The sequence below is a fragment of the Hippopotamus amphibius genome, chromosome 17 (genome assembly GCF_030028045.1).
Source record: "Hippopotamus amphibius kiboko isolate mHipAmp2 chromosome 17, mHipAmp2.hap2, whole genome shotgun sequence".
In the NCBI taxonomy this organism is placed as follows: Eukaryota; Metazoa; Chordata; class Mammalia; order Artiodactyla; family Hippopotamidae; genus Hippopotamus; species Hippopotamus amphibius.
Genome location: NC_080202.1, coordinates 26,421,984 through 26,441,230, shown reverse-complemented (window position 1 = coordinate 26,441,230; position 19,247 = coordinate 26,421,984). Strand labels below are relative to the sequence as shown.

General features: G+C 50.9%; 1 protein-coding gene across 2 annotated transcripts in view; it reads right to left on the bottom strand.

Moving 5' to 3' along the window:
* CUEDC1 (CUE domain containing 1) overlaps positions 1–5,477 on the bottom strand; it is a 79,741-nt gene extending 74,264 nt beyond the window's left edge. Inside the window, exon 1 of one of the 2 annotated variants that reach the window (XM_057716396.1) lies at positions 5,356–5,477. The gene's annotated coding sequence lies outside the window, so the exon portion shown is untranslated. The remainder of the gene's footprint in view (positions 1–5,355) is intronic. The other variant, XM_057716398.1, reaches the window with a different exon arrangement.
* Positions 5,478–19,247: the final 13,770 nt, after the last annotated feature.

The following is a 19,247-nucleotide window of genomic DNA, read 5'->3' as shown; positions in this document are numbered from 1 at the left end:
GTAGGTATGCCTGAAGCTCTTTTAGGTACTGGGCCAGGAGCATGAATAAGATGACCGCTAGCTCCGACTGGGCCATTCTCAGAAACATCTTGTGAGTAGGAGCTGAAGCTTTTCTCTAGTGCCAACAAGCCAGACAAACGGTCAGCTACTTGCAGGTCTCCTGCAGCCCTCTTCATGAGGCGTGGACTCCATCTGGTAGGGCTGCAGGGTGCCCCCAGAATGCATCCCCTCTGACGGGGATCCAGGCAGGGCAGCACCCAGCTGTTGGGCAGAAATGTGGTTTGTGTCTTGGCTCATTAATTAAAGAATGAGCCACTTAAGGTGATGGCATTCTTCAGTCACTTTAACGGTAAAGTGAGGGGTTAGGCCAGATTTAAGCAACGTTCTAGCTCAACATTTCCAGCTCTTTCCCCTCCCATTGCTGAGATGACACAGATCTCAAGGGGCCTCTACTTCACCTTCCTGTCTCCAGATGAAACCTCTTAAACCACAAAGAAAAATGGAACTTGTTCCCATTTCTAAAGACCTTTGGGGATGGCCATTCCCCTCCACTCCTGTGAGTCACTTGCTCTCACATCTCACATCCTATCTGGAACATTGTCCTCAGACCTTTCTTGAGTCCTTCCCCTGCAGTGTACGCTCACTTGCCTCTGGTTCTGTTTCTAAGCACGGAGAGACAAGAGTGAATCACTGTGTTCTGAGCAATAACTCTTACAAAATTTTTCTTTCTTCTTCAGCATGTTCACTGCAGGCAATATAGGAGGTGACTATTAAAAACCACAAAGGCAGCAAGGAAGCCAAATAAAGCAAGGGTATTGCAGGATCCAGAAAATCCAACGCTTAGTTCTACTCAGAATTCACAGAATGGGAGAGCAATATACTCTGTAGCCAGATCAAAAGGCCAGGGGGCAGCAGCCACCTTTACCCTCACTCTGCTCAAGTGCCCCCTCCTGCAGGAAGCCCTCCCTGCCCCAGCTCCTCTTCTGACTGGCGAAGCGTCCCCTTCTTCAGCGCTTCATCTCAGTGCAGCATTCGCCATGGCAACTGGAATTCGTAGCTGACATGTTTGTCCCGCCAACTAGACTACAGGCATCTCCCAGGCAGAGGTCATGTCTTAGTGACCTTTGTACTCAGGGTCAGGCCCCAGGAGAGTGTCTGGCACTTAGCCAGTGGTTCTCAGGAGAATGTGCTAGGCTGAACCCTCCAGGCGCGTCCCAATGATGCTTGAAGGTAGCAATATCATCGCTTCACGCAGAGCATGTAAGCCTCGAATCCCCCCACCCACCATCCCGACCTCTCAACCCTTGACTCAGTAGGGGTCTCTCTCAGACTTTCTCTAAAGATGTAAGCTCTGTGGCCAGGCCCCTTGGGTTCAAATCCTGCTCTGCCAGTCTCTAGCCATGTAATCTTGGACAAGCTATTTAACCTCTTTATGTCTCCATTTCTTCATGGAAAAATAGATATAATATCTCATAGGATCTTGTGAGGATTAAATGAGCTGACCAGTGAGAAGCACTTGGAACAGGGCCTGACCCATAGCAAGTGAGTGCCAGAATTACTATTTCCCAAGCCTCCTGCTTCACAGAATCCCTGATCTGCCCCCAGCAGCTTCCACTCTTGACTGACTTTGGACCTGCCCTCCCCCCACTAGACCCCCTTCCTCCAGGGCCCCTCTGCCCGTTCCTCCAGGACCAATATTAGCAGTCATCTAAAAAGCCATTCAACCCTCTTTACTGATTATGATCCTCCCCCCACCTCACCCTCACCAGCTTAGAGGGCACATTCTCCAAAGAGAAGGGAGAAGAGTTGGTTCCACAGCAGGGCCACGAATGCCGCGTCATTAGCCCCCAACAACGCTTCTTTGTCATCACCCTTGACATTTCAGCCTCCTCATCTCCCCACTGTGTGGTCCCCTCTGCTCAAAACTTAAGTCTCACCCCACCCCATCCCACCCCTCCAAAAGCCAGCCTCAGCCTCTACAGTTTTTACCAAATATTTTCCTTAACAATAAGAAGCCTCAGCACATTAGCACCCAAGTGCAGAAATAATAATGACAGTTTCTGCTCTAAAAAGGGCATGCTCTTTGTCTGGCATAGGTCTCCTTTCATTTTTTTCTAAAGCTGAGAAACTGAAGCACCTACCAAGTCACAGAGCTGGGATTGCAACTGGGAATATGTATGTAACTTCAGATCCTGCACTCCAGACCACTAAGCTATTATGGAAATAGGCACAGACTGGCCAGGTTGCCTCCTGGGGGTGGAGGTTAGAGGGATTTGGAACCTTTTTATCCCACCAATCATTCCTCAGTGCATTTCACATTTTATGAAAAGGGAGTTTATGTTGACAGGCACTGTTATTGTATTTATCATTTATGACCTGTTTTAAAGATAAGAGCAATAGCTGCATTATTAGGAGTCCATTATATTCGCTGACACATCAGAGATGCCTGCTGGGAGGCTGAAAGCAGAGAGCATCAGAGAAGAACTGAGTGAGCTGATACAACCAGCATCCTCAACTCACCAACCTGTGGCAGCTGGGGCAGCAGCCGAAAGACAAGTCCTGGTCACTGATGAATGTGAATCTCTAGTTACCGCCGCAGGACCCTCACATCCCATCCCACCAACACAACTTCCAAGTCCCAAGTCAGGGACCGCTGGACCACAGCATCTCCGAGACCCTTTATGGTTCTCACTTCTTAAGTGTAAGAGCCAACAAAACGGAGACATCACCTCCTCCAGGCCACCTTGTATAGTCACAGGTGACCCCTATCTGACTCCCAGCTTCTTGCCCCCAAGGCTCCAGAATACTCCTGCCTATGCTGCTGATTGCCAGGACCAGGGAAATCCATCAAGGCAGAGTAAACGTAGGAAGCTCTAAAGGAAGAAACAAGTCTGAGTGCTACTATATGCTCAACACTGTGCTTGCTAGTCAACCAAAAATCTCCATGAACTACCATTGTCTGGGGGCATTTGAACCTAAGAAGGGCTTCTCAATACCAAGCAGAGAAGTCACAGATGGAAGACCCTACTAAAGGCTCTTCCAGATCCCCAACAAGTGTAGATGCCACCAACACCTGAGCAGCAGCCCAGGGCCCAGTGAGCTCTGGCTAAGAAAGAAAAGTCAGGCCAGGTCTCCTTGCGGATGCACTGGGGATGGTGACAGGCATGCCCTCTGGCCCCCACTTGCCTAGTCCAGAAAGATCACAACCTACAATACCTCAATCTCGGCCTTGAACAACTCTGCCCAAAGACCTCCTCAAAAGGGGGAGTGTCTTTCACACAAATTTTCCACTGTAGCACCTTCCCTCACCTCAACCCTGTTGCCCCAAGAATGACTGGGGCTCTTAAAGCACCTGGTTCCTATTCTGCTGAAACACCAGCATATCCATCCCTCACCCTAATCCCTGTATTTACCTCTAATTCAACAGCTCTGTGGCCAGCAACATCAGCCCCTGGAGAAGGGCCACCCCATCGGCCCCCATTCTCTGGCTAGCTGTAGGGAGCCGGGACCTGGTCCAGAGTTTCCAGGTCTCCATGGCCACAAGCCCTGGGGTTGCATCGGAAGGTCATGAGAAAAGCTTTCTTGAGAGGTCTGCTCTTCACACCCTGGGACTATTCACTGACCTGACACAAAGGAGGGAACTATTCTGCATGGCCTAGGCTGGACCACAGGCTCTAGATCAAGGGTCTTAACAGGGGTCCCAGTTCCAAGGGGCATAGTGACCTTCTGATACTGCATACAAAATGTGTCCTTACAAACATCCATGTATCAGAGGGAGGGAGAGGGGAGTTAGAGCTTTCACCAGATTCTCAAAGGGGCCCATTAACCCCAACTGCTGGCCCCAAGGCCCACCCCACCTCCATCATATTATCATCCCTAGGCCATCCTAGTTGCCCAAGGTCTCTCTCCTATTTAAGGATGTGCCCAGGCCTGAGGGCCCACTCCTGATCCCCTGTCTCCTGGACTGGGGTGGGGGTGGGGGTTTCAAACCCAATCCCCCTGCACACACCCTCCAGCTTCCTCATGACCTGAGCCAGATTTCTCTCTCCATCCCAGAGATGCCATCCTCCATTCAAACTGAGGTCCCAAAGGCCCTGACTGCCAACAACAGAGAGGGCCCCATTTCACACTTAATCTCATGGGGCCAAATCTCATGGTGAGACGACTTCCTTCATGAGAGAATTCTTGGTGTCCCTCACCTCCTTCAGGCACCCCTGGCCAGCTGCACCCAGGCTGTAAAGATGAGCACGTGTGGCAAAGAAAAGAAATTAGAGTCCCAAGCACCTCCCCAAGTCCTTCCTCCTGGGCCAGGTGGCTCAGGGTGTTGCAGGAAAACCAATAGGAAGGCTTACTCCCCGCGCTCTGCGATGCTCCTGCCTGAGGGTCAGGTGGGGAGTGAGATGGTCTTGTAACCTATATCACCTCTAGGACAACTTACAAATTCCCAGTCATTCCCCTCACCTTCCACTCTCACCAAAAAAAGGAAAATCTAAAACCGCCCTCCGCTTCCATCAAATTCCTCTGCAGGAATTTCATTTCAGTATAAATTTCGTGGAACTAAAACTTCTTTTAAGGGGAAACGAACCCGCCCGTGCTAGGTGTAAGAAAACAATGCAACCAGAAAACGAAGACGAAAGGATGAATGGGCGCCAACACCAACCCCCTGGAGCGCAGCGCCCCGGGCACTCAGAGCAGGAGGGGCGGGGGAGCAGGGGCGGGGACAAGGCCTGGTGAACTTTCCCTGGCCGAGCCGCGGGAGATGCGGCTCCCAGGGGACCGGGTGGGACCAGAAAGAGCTGAGCCGACCTGTGACACCGGCGGGGGCAGGAAGCGAACCTCCCCTTTTCCTAAAAGGGGCTCTGGCCCCGGCAGGCGACCCCCGCCCGCCCCCCCCGCCAGCCGCCGCCAAGCAGCCAGCGGCCCCCGGCCTGGGCCAAGCGGGGAGGGGCGCCCACACAAAAGGGGGAGCGGCCGCGGAAGGGGCTCCGGGCGGCGCCGGCTCGCCGAGGCCTCGCTCGCTGCCCGCGCGCCGCCCGCCCGCCCGCGACCACCCGTCTCCCCGCGCGCCCCGCTCCCAGCCCCCAGGTGCCCGCTCGCCCCGTGCGCCCGCGGCCCGGGAGGAGGCGGCGGCTCGGGAAGGACGCGGGGCCGGAGCCGCCGCACGAGGCTGGGGCGGCGCGGGCTCCCGGCAGCCGCGGCGGCCGCCCCAGGAATCAAACTCGCGCCCGCCCGGCCCTCCCGGCGGCGCCTCGGCGACCGGGCCCGGGAAGGTGGGGTCGGGTCGGGTCGGGTCGGGTCGGGTCGGGGCCGCGCGCGGGCCGGGCGGCGCCGGCGGGGAGCCAAAGGAGGTCTTACCGAGCAGCCGCGCGCGCGTCCGCTCCCCGCGCGCCGGAGGGGCCGGGGGCTGGGGGAGGGGCGCGATCCCGCGGCGGCGGCGGCGGCGGCTGGCCCGGCGCGGCGGCGCGGCTGGGGCGCGGGAGGCGGGGAAAGCCAGGCGCGGCCGGCTTCCTAGCGGCGGGCGGCGCGAAATGCAGCTGTCCCTGCGCGGCCGCCGCGGGGCCACAAGCGGGGCCGCGCGGGGAGGAGCGGGGCCGCGGGCGGGGCGCACGGGCCGGGCCGCGGCCCCCAGACCCTCTCCGACGGCGACCCCTCGGAGAGAGGAAGGAAGTGGGATCGGGGTCCGCCAGCAGCGCAGTCGCGGGGCCGGGAGGTGGGGGGCGCCGGGCGAAGACGGGGCGGATCCCCGCCGGACCCCCGCAGCAGCCGCGGAGACTCCGGGCTGGAGGGCCGGAGGGCGTGAGCGGGCAGCCTCGGTCCCGGGGCAGAGCGGGCGCGGGGCGTCCTGCCCCACCCTGCTCGGGGAACGATGCCGGGAGGGCGCACCGGAGAGGGTGGGGAGGGAGACCCGAGACCTCGGCCGGGGTAGGGGGTCACCTAAGAGCGGGACTGCCGGAGACGGTGCAGAATGTGGACGCGCATCTGGGGCCTGGGACAGCTGTCGTGGAGGGGAGGGCGGCCCCCGGGGAGTCAGGGCTCAGGAAAGGAAACAGAATAAGGGGTTGAGGTCAAAGGAGATGGTGGGGAGGAGGTCAAGAAATCAGTTACTACCCATTCACACCATCAGACACTACCTGACGTCTCCCCATCTCCTTGCCAACATACCAGGTCACTTCAGGGGCGTCTGAGCCCTGAGAAGATCTCCCACAGAAGAACTTATTTAATAAATGGGAAATCAACTTTGGCTTTTCTTTTTCCACGTGGTTTAGTTTCAGACTCCAATTGAGCGGTGGGTAGGTTGGGTCAGGTGGTGGGTGACCTGCCAAGCCTCCTGCTTTGAAGAGGAGCTACCTAAGGAAGGGATGTGAGGCTGACAAAGGCCAACATGCAGTTCCAGCTCTGCCCCCAGACAGCTTACCAAGCGCTTGCACCCTCCTCCTGGACAAGCCTGCCTTAGAGACCCACTTGCCCATCTGGATACAGATCTTAGGGAAGAGCTCCCTGTCCCCTCCTCCCCTGAGGGCTTGCAGTCCCCTAGCCCTCAGACAAATCAACACGCTCAGCCACAGAGATATCTGAAGGTAAAAACCACAAACCAGAGTGCCCCAGACAACCACGTGTTTCCATCATTTGCATGTCGAGGGTAAGTTTCTTCAGCAGGTTGGGAACCTGGGAGAGGGAGAAACCTCAGAACCACACCCTCTGGGGAGGGCCAGCATTAACTGGCGTGTTGAGTTGAGCTCCAGGGCCAGGCTCCCAGACGCCTTCGGGGATCTCCTCTCTCCCTCCCACCTCTCGCCAGGCGCCTTCACTTGGCAGCACATTCAATTTCAGGGGCCCTTGAAACGGCAGGAGGTGGTCCCTAGACCCCAGCTTAAAGATCCTTAATCTAGAGGGTCTGACCCATGCCTCCCTGCCGCCTGTCTCCTTTCCCAAAGTGGTAACTGAGAGCTCAGGATTTATCCTCCTCACTAGATTATGTTACACTTGCTCACAGTGCAGTTCATCTGCCACTTTTCTGCTTACTTGCAAGATCCTTCTGCAGTTCCTCTCCCTGTCGGCTTGGCGTTTTGGAGCTGGGGAAATGCATCTGCAAACTTGGAGATTTCGCTGTTTACACTGGGAGGCGAGTGCTCACAAAATCTTTTCATATATTATTCACGTAGTCATCAAATGAAACCGATCATTGTAATGGATGCTCTTCCTTGAAGAACACTTCTTAGGCGTTGGTAACATACTCTTTCTTTCGGGGCTGTGTTCCTGGAAGCTTTTTCTCAGACTCCTTCCCTGTCCTCACACCCACTGGGTAACCTCCCTCACTCCCACCACCGTGTCTAAGCTGAATGTTCCCCAGGATCCCAGGCCAGCCCACCCTCCTGGGCTCCAGCCCCTCACACCCAGCTGCCTACAGAGGCTCTGCACCTGCAAGTCCCTCCGACACCCCAAATGCAAGGAGGCAAGAGGCCCAGAGCATTTCCTTCCCGAGCCCCCTCCTCCTCCCTTACTTTCACAGCTGGGACCCTGTCGGCAGCCCCCCTTCCCCAGCATGTATTGGTGATTGAGTGCTGGTCCTCCCCACCCCCCACTTTCCCACTCCCTTACTCCGTATTTCCCTGGCTCTGCGCTGGTCCAGGCTCCCTTGTCTCTGCTCATCTCAGAGCTTGTGACGTCCCTTTGCTTTCAAGCCCAAGCCTCCTGCCTGCCTCAGGAAACTCTACCAGTCCTTTCTCTCTCTATACCCCCCCACCCCCGCTTCATACCTTCAAACACTGCAGAATGTGCCCTAGTAAGAAACCCTTACCCCAACCCTGCCCTGCCCTCAGGCCATTGCCCTATTTCTCTCCTGCCCAGTCATCAGGAGACGTCCTCTAAAAAGAAACCTTACATCCTCTCTGCTTCCTCAGCCCCCATTCAGTTCTTGAAATCCAGCTTTCTTCCCCATGGTAACAAGAGACACCTTTCCACAGGAGGCACCAGCAACTCCCAGTCATTTCAGCAACCCACGGGCCTCCTCCCCACCTCACTCTTGGGCCCCCTTGTCACCTGGGATGCTGTTAACATCTCCTTGAGGTGACTCACCCCCAATGCCTCCTACTCTGTTGATTTTCCTACCAACTCCTTCATTTTTTTCCCCCTTTGGGCCGCACTGCACGGTTTGTGGGATTTTAGTTCCCTGACCAGAGATTGAACCTGGGCCCTCGGCACTGAGAGCGCCAAGTCCTAATCACTGGACCACCAGGGAATTCCCACCAGCGCCTTCACTTTGTCAGCTCTCCCTGCCCCAGGGCCTTTTCCAGGGTACAGTGCTATTCCCTTTTCCATAAATCCCGCAGTTCTCAGGGCACCTTCATGGAGGGAAGAGAGCAGAGTGGGTACCAAGCCCTGACCACCCCACCTGCTGCTGCATGGCTCTGGGCGGGTTACTTAACTCCCTCTGTGCCTGTTTCCTGATTTGTATTTGAGGCTCACAACAGTGCCTGCCTCAAAAGATTGTGATGAGAATTAAACAAATTCCAACGTGAAGTGCCCAGAACAGTGCCTAGCACCTTAACTGTTCAGTAAGTGCTGGTCCTGGTACTGACAGCAAGTGTGCGGATGGCCTCTTCTTGCACCTGCCCCCTCTCTTGAACTCCGCGTTGGACAGGCTGCAGCACAGCCACCTCACCTTCAGCACGGCAGGTCTGGAACCCTTCATGTCCACAGCTCTTGTGCCAGAATTCTCTGTCCTGGAAGAGGGCACATCCCATTCACCAAAGCCACCAACTTCACACGCTGCCTTCCTCCTCTCCCATGTTCACACCCCTAAGTAAACTCGGGCAGTGGGAATGCAGAGAGGGCAGAGTCCAGAGAAATTCAGGAAGGCCACCGGGTCCCCTGTCTTTCAACCTGTCCTCCTCAATGCTATTTTCTAAAGCATAGACTGGTGACGTCTCTGCCTTGTTGAAAAGATGTGGATGACTCCTCAGAGTTAGGAGAATGAAATTTAAATGCCTTAGAGAAGCCCTTCCCCCAACAGGACATTTCCTTTGGGGAGTCCCCCAGCCCAGGACAAATGCCAGGCCCGGATGGTGACAAGAGCCTGTGGCTGAGGTTTGGGAACCAACCACATGGTCGCAACCATCAGGAGACCATTTTCCCTCTTTGAACCACCAAAGGCAGCTTAACAAGGCCCAAGGTGGGAAAGAAAGTGGTGTAAACATCCAGATAATTTGTGTAATCTTATCCCTTTCTTCATCTTCATGGATTTGACCAAGGAACTCAGAGAAAACTTTTAAAGAATTTGCAGTATCACTTTGGGATTTTGGAAGAACACACGGGTGAAACACGGAAACAATGGCCCCCAAAATGAGTAAATGACCCCCTTTGAGGACGATAATTAAATGGATGCCTATGGGATTGCCAGACTCACTGCTACCTGAGAGGAGGATTCCCTGGGACCCTCACCCTTTCCCCTGCCAGTGTCACACCTGTGGCACTTCCTTTGAACCCTCTTGCTGTTGTGTAACTAACTGCTCCCATGAAATCCCTTTGTCCATCCTGCCAGCCTCTGTGAGCTCCTGGGAGGTAGGGGGTGTCTTCTGTCTCAGTACCCACACCTCCCAGCTCAAGGCATGGCTGGCCTCATGAGTGAGTAAATATTTGCCGAAGGAATGACTCCTGACAGGCGGTGAGACATGCCTGGTTTGCCCTTACAAAAACCATGTGTCTTCCCTTGACTGGCAACTGTTTATAAGGCTCCAGGGGCCCTGCCTTCCTGTACAGAGGCTGTCAGCTTGTCCTGTGCAAGGCGGTAGGGTGGAGATTAGATGTAGGTAAATGGAACTCTGTGCAACCATTAAAATTATTTCTAAAGAATATTACGTCTATTAAAATATTCAAAATATATTATGGGAAAGGAAGGCTACAAAACAGTATATGCAATATGAGGCTATTTAGCAATTTTTATTTCGTCATTTATAAGCACAGAAGAAAATATTCCAACACGTTAACAATTGTTGGATGTTAACAATTTTATCCAACTTGGTTGCATAAAACTCGGGTTTTATCTGTTTTACTGTGTTATTCATATTTTCCCAGATTTTTCACTTTCTGTATTGAACATACATTCCTTTATAATCATATATATATATGTAGCCTTCAGGATCATTACGTATGGGGACTTTCCTGGAGGTCCAGTGGTTAAGCCTCTGAGCTTCCACTGCAGGCGGCACGGGTTTGATCCCTGGCAGAACCCTGGCCAGGGAACTAAGATCCCACATGACAAGTGGTGTGGCCCTTCCCACTAAAAAAAAAAAAAATCATTATATATGATTGGAAAGAGGAAAGTTAAATATAAGTATCTTTCCTCCATAATTTTGTCTGACTCTTTCAATCCAGGTACATGGCCGTTTCTGCTGACTTCCCGTGTACCCATACTGAGACCCCAAAGATGAACAATATGTTGCCCCTCTTTACCTACCCCCACCAATCTAAGGGCAGGGTGGATACGGCGCAGCTAGCAAAATATACAAGGCAGAGTGTGACACTTACTAAAATCTAGGTGCAAGCAGAGGGCTCTGGCGCTGCCCAGGAAGGAAATGGTTAATTCTCATGGAGGACTGGTCAGAGAGGGCAACTTTGAAGAGCTGGCTTTTGCGCTGTACCTTGAGAGATGAAAATGGTTTTAACTGGGGATAGGGCATTCCCATCTGGGAGCACAGAGGAGGGAATGTTGAGGCATATTTGGATGTGGGTGGTAATGTAGCAAAATGAAGCTGGAAAGGCGAGGCGGGTGTGACAGTGGGTGGCCCAGAACACCACACTAAGGAATCTGCGGAGAAGGCACAAGCTTGAATTTAAACATAGAATATTAACATTTATTTTTATTTTCTTGACAATACCAAGAGTTGAGGCAATGAGGTCCCCTGGTCCTGCACCAGACCAGCTCCTGGGGAAAGCCAGCCTGGAGTTAAGCATTTGCTACGAAACATTCACAGAGGTTAGAGGTTCAATCCCAGCTTGAAGCAGCAGATTCCTTCTTCCTTCTAAACTCCCTCTAAACCCCCTAAGCACATCATGGTGGCTAAGCGCCCAGACCTTCGTGTCAGTCAGACCAGGGTCCAAATAAATCCCTGCTGTTGCCGTTTACAAGCTGGGTGAACTTGGGTGAATTACTTAACCTCTCTCAGTCCCTCATCTCTAAAATGATAAGAATATCAACTTCTTCCTCACTAGATTAAAAATAATAATAATAAATGATAAATTTTCTTGACCATTTAAAATGTCTGGCCCTGTTTGAAGTACTTTTGCACACTTTAGATCATTTAGTCTTCAGAAAAACCCCAAGGGGCAGGTGTTATTACCATTTCTATTTTACAGATGTGGACACTGAGACACAGGGAGGTCAAAAATATTCCCAAGTTCAAACAATAAGTGATAGAACCAAGACACAGACCCAGCCTGTGACTCCAGAGCCCATGCACTTCACTATACCCCTGGAGACAACAATTAAAATAATTATAAGTTAAACCCATAGTGCCAGTTAACATTTACATTGTTAACTCACTCCTCAATGGCCCTGTGCTAGGTACTACCATGAGGCCCTGTTTACAGACTAGGAGACTGAGGCACAGAGAGATTAAGTAACTTGGCCCAAGTTTCTTTGCAGAGCCAGGAGAGAAACTCAGATGGTCTGGCTGCAAAGTCTGCTCCTCGTCACTCTAATACACTTAATGATGATACCTGTTTACTTAGTGTCATTCTTTTAATTCCAAGAAGGCTTGCCTGTGATCAATTTCATCCAGATGTTCAGATCTGGTTCTCTCCAGTGATGAAGATCCATGGAGTAGGTTGGGGGTGGGGCAGGATGATATTCCTAGGGGACTTGGGGAGCAGGGCCGCAGGTGGAGGAGGCTTTGGGCCTTGCTGTCCTGGGGAGGGCACCTTCATGCTCCGGGGGAGGAACCCTCTGTTGCACCAGTAAATGGCCAGGAAAGGAAGGAAAGGAAGCTAGCACTACCTCCTCAGCCCCTGAGCCGGGCTCTGGGCACTAGGAGAAATGGCACAAATGTCTTATTCTTTGGTGGAAGAGCCTCCCTGAGGTGACACTACAGCTAGTTCCAGGGTGGTGGGTGGAGGACCCTAAGGGGCCGAGTGATATCTTGGAGGGAGATTTCACTCACCAGGTGTCTCTTTTAAAAACGAAGACAGAAACCTCTCCCCAAGACAGGGCTGAGTCCCTTAGGGCAAGACAACCCTGAGGCTATGACAGGACTATGTTCCTAGGGTCCAGACCTTCAGCCCAGGTCCCAAACTTGAGGCTGCAGGGCCTGCTTCCTTTGGGGCAGGAGGAGGTAGAGTCCAGGGCTCAGTTCAGCTCCATTCCCAAGTCAGGGAAGTGTCACATGATGGTGGCTGGTCAAAGGAGCAGCACAGGTGGTTTGACAGCATAGAGGGGCACAGCTGCCACTGCAGGGCAGCTTCCCCGGAAGGCAGAACTGAGAGTTAAAGGAGCAGCAGGTTACACTAAGTCATTTACTTATGAATTCATGGATTCTTCCTTTCTTTAACGAGTTCATATATATTTTTTTGTTTGTTTGTTTGTTTGGTTGGTTGGTTGGTTTTTTGGCCGAGCTGTGCAGCTTGCAGGATCTTAGTTCTCGAACCAGGAATTGAACCCAGGCCACGGCAGTGAAAGCATCTAACCACTGGACCATTATTTATTTTGATGCTTAGATTGTCCCAGACTTGACCATTTGCTGGCTCCTGTGTTCTTTTGATACATTCTCATCTTTTTTGATACATTCCCATCCTGACTTTCTTGTGCAGAGATGTTTCCACCATCACTGTGAAAACTGTATCAGACCATCAACAGATGTTAAATCAAGGGGGAAATTTTGATGAGGAACAGGAAATGTGAATGGTCTTAAAGTGTTTCCCCACAGACTTCTTATTAGTTGCAAGGGGGAAAACAGTAATTATACAATGGAGAAACTAGGCAATGCCTTGACCGAGTGATCTAAAATAACATCACCTATGAGAGACAGAGGGCCATCATGTACTTCTAGATATGATATCCTGAGGACACATTGCCTCAGCAGTATTGCAACTGAGAATGCATAATCTCATTTTAATCGTGGGAAACATCAGACAAACACAAAATGAAAAATGTTATATTAAAAAAAAAAGCAGGGGGCTGTATTTTTTTTTAAGGCAGCTATATAAATGGTCTAGACTTAAGGAGACTGAAGAGACACAGCAACTAAACGGGACACCTGACCCTAGACTAGACCTTGTCCTGGGAGTGAAGATGCTGTCAGGGACATAATCAGATCATAATTGGAATATAGATGGTAGATTAAATAAAAGTAGTTATAAGTGTAAATGTATAAAGTTAATAACTGGACTGTGGTGTAAGAGTTTATCTTTATTTTTAGGAAATATACACAGAAGTACTTAGGGTAAGGTCCATGATGTATAGAACCATGGAATGGTTCAGAAAAAAAATTAGATTGAAAGAGAGAGCCCATATGTGATTTAAGCAATGGATAAAATGTTAGCAATAGGTGAATCGGGGTAGAGTATACAGGTGTCCCTTGCACTATTTTCATTTTTGCAATTTTTTATGTTTGAAATTATTTCCAAATAAAAAATTTTCAAAAATGTTCCAGGTTCACTTTGTGTTTTCCCTGCCCAAGCTCTGCAATCAGCTTTTTCTGCAGAGGAGCCTAGTGAGCAGGAATATTTAACCACATTAAAAAAAAAAAAAAAAACTGAATGAGAAGGAAAAGTAATCCTACCATATGGAACAGCATGACAGAAGGCAAGGAAATGTGAAATAGAATTGTAGATGATAGAAAGGACAGGTGCTGGAAAAATGGGTCTTCTAAAAAGCTGACCCAGCATCCCAGGATAAGCCTCAGTCTCACCCCCGGAGAGGCAAAATGCACCCCCCCCCCCCAGCTTCCTGCAAGCCTCTCCCCATTCATTGGCATATGTGTGATTTGGTAATGTCATTTGGAAATACAATAAACTGACAGATTCGGCCATCCTTCAGGGGGCCAACATTATATTGGGAGGCACGTCATAAGACTTAATTTTATCTATTTGCATAGAATGTGTACAGCTATTGTGCAGAGTGTAGAAAGCGAAGCAGCATTGGGGTAAGCTTCAGTCAGAGTGGAGCAGAGCGCCCCGTGAATGAGCACCCTCATCCGACCAATCAGAACACAGGAGACCTCAACCAACCCCGGCTCCGCGATGCTCTAGTCGGGGCGGGGCTGACACTCCCAGAGCTGTTTGCCTCCCCGCCCCGCTCTAACCCGAGTCTTCCCTGAGGGATGCGGGCGCGGGGTGGGGGGTAGGTTGCGGGTCGTGGAGACGAGGCTGGCAAAGTAGATTGGGCCAAATGGTGGAGGGCCTCGGATGCTAGGCCTGGCGGTTTGGGCACCATAGTAGGTTGACTGACCCAGCCCTGACAAAACCCAAATTTGCCGCGCGCTCTGCGGGGCTCCTCTCTCAGAGCGCTGAGTTCAGGACGTCTTCGGTTGAGCAGGTGGAGATGATGAGGGCTGATTCAGGAGCGAGAAGGTCTGAGAGGGATGTCAGGCTTCTCTCCCACATCCTGCCTGGGTAGGTGGTGGCGCGTTCCTTTTCCTCTTGGGAAGCAAGGAGGTCAGGCCCGTGCCAGGCTAGCAGCGAGCTATAAGAACTAACTCTGTCAGGCTGGTGAGATTGCGGAGGGAAACTGTACGGACGACCGCTCTGGATATAGTGCATGTTGGAGAATGCTGACTTCTTTGATAGGCACATATCCTGACATTTTCCAGGTGTCCAAGACTGGTGATTATTCCCTCGGTGTGACCTGAGCCCTCCCTGCCACATATCTGGCAGCCTTCAATTAGCTGCTGTTCAGATGTGTCTCCCATCTAAATTTCTCATTCCCAAGATGAGGCTCTGGTTCCCATGCTGGATTAGGTTGGAACAATCATCATCTTTACAGTTGAGGAAACTGAGGCCGGAGAGGTTACATATCTTGCCCAATGTCACGCAGTCCAACTGGATTTACACACCCTGGATTTACACCCCAGCCTGTAGGATTCCAAGCCCCTGCTCTTGATTGCAACCCGGTATTACAGCACCTCCCAGCTGCCCCTTATGCCAGGTCTTGCCCTGCTCTGGATCTTCTGGGGGCCTCACTTACCTGTTGCTGCTGTTTCCAGCCTTGGTACTTGGTGCCTTGTGTTTCTTGGGACTCATTGATACAAGGGCAGGGCAGCAGCAGGTTGCCATGGTCCCACTAATTTGGAACCAGAGATTTAGGGGATGTGGCAAGACATCTGGAATATACAGTCCGACTTAGGAACTAGCCTCCCTCCTGTGGGGCCCTGGACTACCTCCATTTTATTTGGATATCTCCTAATTCCTCCTGTAGGAGGAATGAACCAACTGCCTAAAAGATACAGGGAAGGTTTCAGAGGGAACAACATTTAAATTTGACTTTGCAAGGTACCTAGGGGTTCACAACAGAGAAAATGTATTGGAGGGCTGCTTGTGGGAGAACATTCTAGATCTAAGGGACAGACTATACAAAGGTTCTATCTCCTTCCTCTTTCCAAAACTCCACCCTCTCCCCATTCTTCTCCCTCAGACATCCTTGACAGCCAGTTTCAGGTGTTGACAAAGCGGCAGAACTTCCCTTGTGTGGGACAGGCCACCCTGGAGTCAAGGCCTACTCTCTTGAGATGAAGCTCTAGGATTCCAGGAAGGGGGACCCCTACTTCCTCAGCTGGAAGTGGCTTATGGGTCCCCACCACAGGGGGGATTTCCCTACTAATCTCCTGAATCTTGCCTGTTTCTTCAGCTACTGATTTTGTCCTTTTTCTGGCTAAGAAGAGCGTGTCTGCTTTTCTGCCCATTGACTGGAGCTGAAATCATCATGGCTGGCTGAGAATAGCAGCCTGTCACAGGGTCCTCTGAGTAATCACGTCCAGCCCAGGGCAGATGCATGAAGAGGGGAGGGGGACAGGGTGGGGATGACACCACAGGAAGCTCTAGGACATTTTCTCCAAAATCTCTCTCTCCCCCTTCCCTGAGCCTCTTTCTAGCCTCCAAGTCCCCCTTTTCCTGTCTCTCACCTCATAAGCAAAAGTGATTTCTCTCTGGCACTTTCCCCACCATTAATAAAGCGAGGAATTTCTTGGCTCATGAGGAAGGGCCTTGGGGATCCAAGCTCCTTCAAGCCTGATCTCTGAATGAATTTAGGCTGACTCTGTAAGGACTGTGGCTTTGGTGGCCCCCAATTGCCCCTAAAGTTGACAAAGACGGCTTCCTGTCCCAGTCTCCGAGGCTGGCTCCCCTCTCTGTGAGCAGCCTCTGGAATTGGCATATCTGCCCCCAGCCTTGGACCTGGGCACTGACTGCCAGACAGAGCTGCTGGACCAGTCACTGGAAGGGCATGCTCCTTCCATTCCCCTTGGTCTCCTCATCCTCTCCAGCTGCTGTGCCAAAGGATTGCTCACTGGCAGAATGGAATGTTGTTCTCAAATGGCCATCGTTAGCCTACTAGTTTTTGCCCAGGCTCTTTATAGGTGTATTTAGGGAAAAAATGACATTTGGGTGGAACGGCTGACACAGCCAAATGAGGTGGACCTCACTTTTCTGAGAAAACTCCAAAACAATGTAAATTTACAAAAACATTCCAGAGAATTCTCCCTCCATGGTTGGCAGTTACAAACATCAGAAAGGATTCACTCAAATAAGAAGAATGACTTTAAGCTATTCTTCTATGTGTTCTTCAAAGAGACATTTAAGCGTTGGGATGTCAACTTAAAGATCACCAGGGATGAAGAAAATTTCTGAAATTATGATGCAAGTCAGTGGTGATACAGAATCCGAAGTGTGAAAACCCGTTCCCTTACCATGACAGGGCAGTTTTTGTAAAGGGAAGAATATTTGACCCTCATGGTCCAGGGCCAAGATCTGGGTCAAGTGCCTGTCTGGGAAAGGGGAGAGCTAACTAGTCAACCCTTGATGGGTTGGTCCAAGGGGAGGGCTAGATCACACAAAGATCCAAAGCAGAGCCCTTGACCCTCCCTCCCTTCCTTCCTGGGAACTACATGGGCCTCTGATTGCCCAAAAGTGAGCAGCCAAGAGAAGCCAGAGTCCAGATCAATGCACAAACTCAGTCAGCATTCAGTCCTGAACCATAATGCACTGATCTGCCTGGCCCCCTACTTTTATAAAACAGGAGGAGATTATCCAGTAATCTGCCAGGGTCAGATCAGCTGTGGGGGAGATTTATAGGCCCAGACAGGGACAAATGGCATTCTTTCAGGCCACAAGACTCTTTACGGAGGAAATGGAAAGAGTGCAGGACTGAGGGCCAGATTTATTAAGCCTGGAGGGGAAAATGATTACCATTCCGTGATCACATTGGACTGTCCTTTAGTCCAATACTTGAGGATACTACACGGAAAACCTCCCTCTACATCCCGAACCCCGGTCCCTTCAGAGAGGACCAAACTGCAGGGCCCCTTGAGAAGAGTGGAAACACCTAGACAGCCAGGACTGTTAACTAGCAACTCAGTGAAATAACACTTCCCATTCCAGACAAAAGTAACATAAGGAACTCTTCTTCCAGCTCTTTTCACTGAGCCAATAGAGAGACTAAAGCAATTATCAGAGGAAGTTTGGAAAGCCTCAATTATATATAAAACAGATGTAGGTAACCAAAACTTTTCTTTAAATGGTGTCAGATCCATCTTGATTTGCTGTCTGGTGATACTGTCACTTGGGTACTTGTCACCTCTCTCTTAACAGCCTCCTTGGAGGCAGCAACCATGTCTTAATCACCTCTGTATGCCCTTTAGTGCCTACAGTGCCTGGCATATCATTGGTACTCAGTAGACATCTGATGAATCTAGTTGAACACAAATGGACAGGCGACCCAGCCTAAAACCCTTTCCAAGTAAAGACACTGGGTTTAGAGCATGAGAAGAAATGTTTTAAACTCATCTCCTCTAAGCTTTACTCAAGCTGACTGGCGGAGGGACTTCCCTTCCTGGTCACATTTCTGGTGCATTTCCACCCTCCCTTCTCAGTGGTCAACCTAGCCTGACATTAGTCCCTCTCTCTCTCTCTCCAGCCCAGTATCAAGCTGTGTACACCTGGAGAAGCAGTGCTTCAAAAATTTCCCTATCATCATGGTGAACTGGTGAAGCTTCTGAGGTATTAAGCAATCCATCATAACATTTGTGACCGGTTAACTTTAATTTGTCAAAATAAATCTGCAGTTTTTGCATGTTAGTAATACAGTGCTGGTATTGACAGGAAAAATCATCCATCTGCTTACATAGAAACCTTCGTTTAGGAGCACACCTTAGGAGGGAAATGGATACACAATAAAAGGCAAATGCAGGCCAAGCAGCGAGCCCTAGAGCATAACAGGCTGGATGTCAGATTTGAGGATTATCTAATACAACTGTTTTAGCTGCCAATCTGATAAAGGGGAAGCTCTCAACCAGGTTACAACCAGAAGAGAAAAACAAACTCTCTGCTTTTTTTGTGAGCGGTGGCTGTCGTGCCTTCAACACTTGGTTGAATCAGTTCATCAGCATCAAAACTCAATTCCAGTTCCAAGACAGGAGAATTTCACACCACAACCTACTCGGCCCCCGCTTTCAGTGGCCCACTGCCACCCCCGTCCTGCCAACTCTCTCCCTCCCAAAAGAAGACACGACGTGGCTTTATTATTGCAGACAAGCTTAAGTGAATAAAGAATGCATACAAAATAGCATTTTAACTGAAGTCATACAATGAAGTCTCACTCCTGTTTATTATACAATGAACTGATAAAGCAATCATTTCTAGTATATATCTTTTTTTTTTTAAAGAACTAATACTTTCAGGGTTCTGACGACCACACTCTAACCTGGGGGTAGGGTCCACACCTGCCCCCACTGAGGACTGCCCCTTGGGCCATTGTGGAGGAAGCCTGGGCTGTGGGCAATCACGGAGGACTGTGATTGCCAGCCGAGCCCGAGAGAGACGGCAGGTCCCAGCAGGCAGAGCCAGAACCCGGTCCTGGGGCTGCATGCCAGGAAATGTGGGCTTTCTCCAAATGTGGACACTACCTGCCCAATCCAGGCCTCAGCAGGGCCACGCATGGGCCTTCCCTACACGAGTCCTTCCAGTAGTCCACACATAATGCTCTACATATTAAAAACAAACCATCTTGGTACTGTGGGTAGGAACAGTTGTAACAAAGTCAT